We start from the raw sequence: 7,933 nt of genomic DNA, 5'->3' as shown, positions 1-7,933 counted from the left end.
AAGGAGCAAAGAGTTCTCTGGGGACTGCTGCATCCAAGATGTCTACAAATTTGGACCCACCAGAGATTTCAAGTAGACAGAAGAAAGTCTGGAGCACCTCGGAGAATACAGGCCTTGGAGATAAAATCATGAGTCACCCATGTCAGGTTCCTCCCGGAGAGCAGCATCCACTGAGACCTGTGGAAACTGGCAGTGATTGACTGAAGATATATAGAGTTAGAAGCAACAGAAAGACAGGCAAGAGACATAGAGTAGAATTAAAAGCAGGAGCTCAGGGGTCCATTGCCCATCCCGGGATTCCAACAATGCCCAGAGTGTTTGCTCCACTCTGATTTTATTGAAGTCTATTTGCCCAGAGGGTAAGATGAGGAAGGGAACAAAGACTCAGCAATTTCTCGGATTGATCATATCAGCTTCCATTGTTATTATAATTAACCATAAGGGTGGCCTTCAGTAATCTGAAATCTGAGCCTTATATCGTGACAGCCTCCTGCTTGAGATCACACACACAGATTTCTAAGGAAGTGTTAAGGTCCACTAGTTCTCTGTGGAGGAAAACACTACCAGCATTAGTCTCCTCTGAGGGATTGGTGGGAGGGAGGCATTTTCCTCCCGTCACCACCACAGAGGATTTGCCTCTGCTATAAGGGATATAAGTTCTTTTGCCCATATGTCAGAGCTTGAGCTACTCCCTTGGTCTCTGCCCCAGGCAAATGCAAATCTCCACAATGGGTATCTGCTTTGCCTGTGTAATGGGCAGGAAATGCCCTAGAAGATGTATCTTTTCTAGGACTTGCCATAATCTCTTCTATGGCTATTAGTCTCCTGAGAGGGCTCACAGACTCAGCAGGGTGTTTGTAAACTATATCCCCAATAGGCTAGAATTTCAGAAAAGGCAAGAAGCTTGCTAGCAATGGCTAGCTTAAATGTAAACTAGCTGACTTTTCTTTGTTCTGACTCACTAAGCTTACTTTTTTGTTTTCCTCTTTTTCTGGGGGTGCTTTCCTTTGCCAAGAATGGGGTTTTCAGTCCCCATTCTCCCAACAACAAGCACTGAGATACAGGCAATCCCCGAATTACAAACATTTGCCTTGGAGACTATTACAGGCTAATAGGTAAATGTACCTATTCCAACTTACATACACATTCAACTTAAGAACAAACTTACAGAACCTATCTCATTCATAACCTGAGTACTGCCTGTATTTAAACAACAGGATTGAGTAAGACCCTATGTGGAAAGAATATATATAAAGATTGGAGACCAAGTAGGGGCTCCAGTTTTTAGTGAATTGAATACAGTCAGAAATCGAATTTAGAGTCATAGAAGTTTGATTCCTTATTCTCTGAAAAATTACTTCTATTAATAATTTTAAAATAAAACTAACTTACCTAGGTAAATATCCCATCAGTGTGTTCTACCAGACTGGCAGTCCTGGGTCATCTCCTGCCTAGAGATAAGGAGTCTCACCACCTCTGCCATCAATGATGAGCCACCCAAGTCTTTTGAGTTGTGTGACATTTACTATTGTCAACATTTTGAGCCAAACTGAAACTGAACACATAGAAAATCATTGCCAGAACTGTGGTTCATAGGGGATTCTGCCCATTTAATTTCTCAACAAAGCCCATTTGAAGAGTGTCAATTGAAATTTGAGCAGCGTTTGAGTGGGCAGCTCCAGCAGTTAATGATGTACGTATTTCTCTAGTGAGTAGAGAAAGGAAAAAACAAAACAGGGCTTCAGCTCTTCCATGGACAATCTTAATCCAGTTTAACTCCCACCCCCTTAGTTTGTCTTTTTTTTCTGTTTTCTCCTCTGCCAAAAGTGAGGGAAAATATGTGGGTGGCAGAAGTACTGCTGAGGTCCTTCATAGACTTACTTTCCATCTCCCTGTGATAGTTAATTTCATAGGTCAACCTGGCCAGGCCACATGCCCAGTTGTTTTGTCAAGCAACCAGTCTAGGTGTTACTGTGACAGTTAACCTTTACTAAGTACTTTGCTATATCAAGTCCCCTGTTGAGCATTTAAAATGCCTTATTTCATTTTGACAATGTAAGGTATGTACCGCTATTATCTCCAGTGGACACATGAGAAAACTGAGGCTCAGAGAGGATGTACCTAGTTACAGGTACCACAATTAGTAAATGGCAGAGGAGGACTTAAAACTAGGCCGTCCAAACCCCTTTGCTCACTGCATTCCCAGGGTATTGAACAACCTCCTTACTACTATTCAGTCCATTTATTTTGACCATTTTAAGAGCTTCCTCATACCCAACACTCAGTGACCCAAATGAATAATGTTTTATATATATATATATATATATATAGAGAGAGAGAGAGAGAGAGCAAGTTTTTTTGAGTATTTTTTTATTTTTTCAAATTAATACGAGGATACAATTTTTAGGTTACATTGTTCTCACTTCCAAGGTAAAGTTCCATTTGTAGAAGAGCCCCTCACCCCAATATATACTTTTTGACTCTGTTTGTCAGGCTAGAGTGTCATGGCATCATCATAACTCACAGCAAACTCAAATTCTTGGGCTCAAGTGATCCTCCTGCCTTAGCCTCCCATGTAGCATGAACTATAGGCACCCACCACCACACCTGGCTAATTCTTCCATTTTTAGTAGAGACAGGGTCTTGTTCTGCTGAGGCTGGTCTCAAACTCCTCAGGTCAAGGGATACTCCTGCCTTAGCATGAATAAGGTATGAATAATGTTTAATTTAAAACTGATGACCAAGAATCAGGAAACAGGAGAGGTACAAGGACCAAGGGAACACCTAGAACAAAGAACCAGTCACTTCTACTAAGTATCACTTATTTGACCTGAGGTTTAAACCAAGTCTTGCTCTTTAAAACTGTGGAGCCAAACACTTGAATTATGTTCACCAGTCACTACTAATATATTAGCTCTTAAATGAATGCTTGTTACCAATATAATCTGAAATATATCCAGATGTGGCAGTATCATTGTATCCGATGCAAAGGAAAGTGTCAAGATGATAAAAGGAAAGCATAAGCTGTTCCATCAAGTAGATGAGGGTATAATAATATCTTTCATCTTGCAGATAATTGTAATTGCCAACCGGGTACATAATGCTTTCAGGTTGGTAGATATGTGACACTCAGAAGTAAAAAAGAATTAAGCTACATATTTCACTGATGGTTTTCATATGGGCCTTGGGCTGTCAGGTTTATGAGACGTAGCAAGGATCCAAGGCAAAGGAAAACCTTAGGATTTACCCCCACCTAATACATGCAGAATGACCTGAGGTAAATAAATTTCAGTAGGAAAGGAACAAAGGAAAATGAAGGGAATATATTCATCAGCGTTCTCCAGAGAAACAGAACAAGTGGGAACCATAGATAGATCTACATGAGGAGATTTACTGTGGGAATTGGCTCACACCATTATGGAGGCCAGGAAGTTCCAAGATCTGTTGCCTATAAGCCAGAGACCCAGAAAAGCCAATAGTATAATTCAATCTGTGCCCAAATGCCTGACATCTAGGGAAAGGTCTAAAGGTCCAAGAACCAGGAGTCCTGATGTGCAAAGGCAGAAGAAAATAGATGTCCTGATTTAAGCAGCAAGTGTGAATTCACCCTTCTGAAACCACCCTTACAAACTGATGAAGGGGTGCAAGGCAAGAACTAGAGTAAGGGCCCCCAAACTGTGCGAAAGAGCAGGCTTAGCTAAAATAATAATTAGCCACTGTCCCTTCTTGCTTGATTATAATCACTGTTCCTATGTTTGCTTCTTTTTTTATTTTATTTTATTTTTTTATTGAATGGTAACTATGTACAATAATGCACTTCTGGGGTACAGTGTGGGGTTTTCACATGCACTATGTTTGCTTCTTTATGCTGAAGTCATGCATGGGGGTTATTCTTAACTTTCCTCCATGTAGAACATCACTTGTTCAGAACCTAGGGGTAGTTTTGAGATATCTTTCAGGTCCTGCATTCCAGTGACAGACCCACCCAGACCTAGGAACTGACTCAACTGATCTTGGACCACCCACCCAAGGTCCTGCATTCTGGTAGATCGGCTAGCCCACCTAGACAGCAGCCCATACCAAGGACTAATGGTTCTGTCCCCAAACCAGCCAATTAGCAGACCCTGACTGCCTAATTTTCTGCACACCAAACTATCTCTAGAAAGCTTGTCTCTATAATTCTCTGTGGGGCAGATTTAGAAATTCCTCCTGTCTCCCCACTTAGCACTATGCAGAATAAACTCTTTCTCTGCTCTAAACCCTGCTGTCTTTGGGTATTGATGTCCTCTTGGGCAGCAATGGTTGGGCAGTAATATTTCCTCTCACTTTTCACCTATTAGGACCCTTAAAGGATTAAGTGAAACCTACTCATGTTGGTGAGGGGAACTTTCTTTATTCAGCCTACTGGTTCAAATGCTAATCTTTCCTTGAAACACCTGCATAAACACATCCAGGAACAATGGTTTACCTGGCATCATTTAGCCTAGTGCAGCTGACACCTAAAATGAAACATCAGAGGGAGTGTTTGCCACTCTGAATCCTCAGGTTTGGAGAGCTGTGTCCCCATGGTCACTGATGCCCTGAATACTCAGTACTGATAGTGTAACAAGGCTCCTCAACATGTGTCTTCACATCATCCTGTTCCAAAAGGACTCCACGGTTCTGCTCAGTCTTAGAGTTTCCCAGCAAGCTTGCAGGGGTGGGCAAGAGCACATCAAATTATGACAGGAGCTTCCACCAAGACCAGGCACCAGCAGCCTGTACACAAAGCCCCATGAACCGCAGTGACAGGCTCATTTAGAAACAAATTAGGGGTTAAGTAAAAAGTGCAGGATGGAGGCAAAACTGGGTTTCCCTTTCCCCTTCTGTCGGTTAGCATTAGAAAGTGCCCATGAGCAGCGTGTGTCAAGAATATGAACGTGAGATGTCATTTTCGCTGCCTCTAATTGAAGCCAGGATAAATGGAGTGGAAAGGCAGCGTCTAATCCAATCAAAACATGAAAAAGGTATTTTGACATGTAAATTACAAACTTCCTGTGTATTTTGTCTCCCCAATTACACCCTCCCCTGTCATGTTTTTTTAAATTATATCTTAATCTCCCCGTCTCCTAATAATTATGTCATCATTCTTGGGCCCTGAACACTGTGTAATGGTATTTTATGGGATATGCCATTCATTATTAACTAAACTCACTCCCTGTCCCCAGCGATACCATATCTCACGGTGTTCAAATATGCCTAGTGTCAGCTCCGGCTTTGTAAACGCTACAGCAGTTTCACTCTTTGCTTCATGGTTACATGGGCATGAGTTCGTGAAGCACGTTTGGACAGTTAATTCGACTCATCAGTATTTTTATGTAGGTATAACTGACGCCTTTGTTATTCTTCACAGAATGGGAGATTCATTTAAATATAAATCTCTTATCACTGGGACTCACTGAAATAGTGTGACACTCAGAGATTTTAACTGCTGCTCTTACAGAAATAGCCAATATTGAGATCACAAAAAGAAGCACAATAGTAAAGAAAAATGGCAATTCGATATACAGAGAGTGGTTATACTGCAGCAGTGAGAGGTGCTAGCTTATGTATTGCTCAACAACAGGGATATGCATCCCTGTTGAGAAATGCACCATTAGGTGATTTCACTGTTGTGGGAACATGGCAGCGTGCACTTACATAACTGGGCTGGATGGTACAGCCCACCACACACACCCCTAGGCTGTATGGTGCGGCCCATCACTCCTGGGCTACAAACTGTACAAGGTACTACTGTGCTGAATGCTACAGGCAGTTGTAACACAGTGGTGAATGTTTACATATCTAAACATACAGTCAGGCATGGTGTCTCACACCTATAATCCTAGGATTCTGGGAGGCTGAGGCTTGTGGGTTGCTTCATCTCAAGAGTTACAGACCAGCCTGGACAAGAACAAGACCCCATCTCTACTAAAATATAAAAACTAGCTGAGCATTGTGTCAGGCACCTGTAGTCCCAAGTACCTGAGAGGCTGAGGCAAGAGGATCGCTTGAACTCAAGAGTTTGAGGTTACTGTGAGCTATGATGAGGCCATGGCACTCTACCCAAGGTGACAGAGTGAGACTGCCTCAAAAAAATAAATAAATAAACCTAAACATAGACAAGGTATATGTAACAATACACTGTTAAATTTTATAGGACTACCATTGTATATGTGACTGTCACTGGCAGAAACACCCGTGTGTGGCATGTGACTTTCATACTACAAATAGTCTCTAAGCAAAAGAGAACTTTAAAATCACCCAGTCTAGACCCCTAAATTTACAAGAGGGAAAAAAAAGGTAGCAATTCTTTTCATTAGAGACAAAAGCAGAATACTGATTTGGGATACTTAAAGTATACTTAAAGAATATTTAATGTCATGAATCCTGAATTTTTGTCCTTGTTCTACCACTCATTAGCCCTCTGTTTTTTCAGTTTCTCTTTTTTAAAAAATGACCAAAATAACAGACCTCCCAGGGTTAAAATAAAGCAAGTTAGGTATGTTTTACAAGGTGCCTAGCACGTGGAAGATGTTGAACAAACATCAGAGCCATAGATGTTTTCATTAAAATGAGGTCTGAGTGACACAGCTCACATGGGTCAGGATAAACAGTGAGACTGTATGTGAGGAGGGTGCTGAAGATGATCAAAGCCTGTGGACTTGTCACTAGACCATGTAAGTTACCCCATGGAGTCCTTTGGCTGAATCCAATATCCAGCCCTCAATCACTGGCTGAGAAAGAGCAGGACTCCTGGGTGGTCTTGCCCACCCACCTACTTGTGCAGGTGTGGAAGGGAGGTTTTGGATACCAGTGGACAGTCAGCATTCTCCCTCTTTAAACATCTTCAAACATCACTGACACTGGCCCTGTAGGAAAACAGAAATGATGATGATACCACATCTGTCCTCAACAAGTTCAGAAGCAGAAATACAGGCTATAAGAAAACCATCCTTAATTCAAATCGGAATGTGAGATGTGTTCTCTAAGAGATGTCCCCCAAAGTAGTGTAATCCTAATCTTTACTATTAGGATACTATTTACTAAAGAGGTAGGTGTAAGCCCCTAGGAGAATAAAGAGAAAGAATTGTGACTAGAATGAAATCTCCTCTTTTCATAAATGAGAGATAATGGTATAAAAGCCGAGCCACACATGGTGATCTTACGGTATTGGAGAGTGTTACATAAATGGGCCCAAAGTGGCTTCTCTATACTGTCCTAGAATTACCCCTATGTCATTCACTCTTTCATAGCAGATTAAGACATGAGCCCAAAGCCTGCCCACACCAAACTCACATTCTTGTACATCAAATTGCTTTAAATATTGCAAATAAAATACAAATATCTTTAAATTTATTAGAATTTTTATTTTTAGAAATACACAATCTTTTTGAGAATCCAACCAAATACATCTTTAGCCACTTACAGCCTGCCTACTTTGCATGCTTCACAAAACTGAATCCCACATCAGCCAACCACTGATGAAACAAACCCTATTGCGGCAAAGGATCCCAGACGCCAACTGCCCTCTGGACCTCTCGGATTCAGACATCTGCCATCTCAGCAACATGTCTAGACAGGTGTCCCTCTTCATTCCCCTCCACCCTGGGGGGTCCCCTACCCTGTTCCCCTACTTCTCCCCTCCCACAACACTGTCTAAGTACCAACCAGCAAAGCTTAGCATGTGTTCCTGCTTCCTGGGGTCCTCTCTCTTCCTTGAATAACTGAAATCCTTGACCTTACCACAGACGGCAGCCACCATCTAATGGAGCAAAGATTAGAATGCTAGACTTGAAATCACAGTCTGAGTGTTAGTCCAGCTCCAACCACGTACCACCTCTGTGGCCCCAAGCTGGTTATGCATCCCTTTGACCTTCATATTCTCCATCTGTGAAGTGAGGATGATCATCTC

This window comes from Otolemur garnettii, unplaced genomic scaffold, assembly GCF_000181295.1.
Source record: "Otolemur garnettii isolate 467f Iridium unplaced genomic scaffold, OtoGar3 scaffold00029, whole genome shotgun sequence".
Classification (NCBI taxonomy): Eukaryota; Metazoa; Chordata; class Mammalia; order Primates; family Galagidae; genus Otolemur; species Otolemur garnettii.
The sequence above is the reverse complement of the archived record's forward strand: the minus strand, read 5'-3'. Positions refer to the sequence as shown.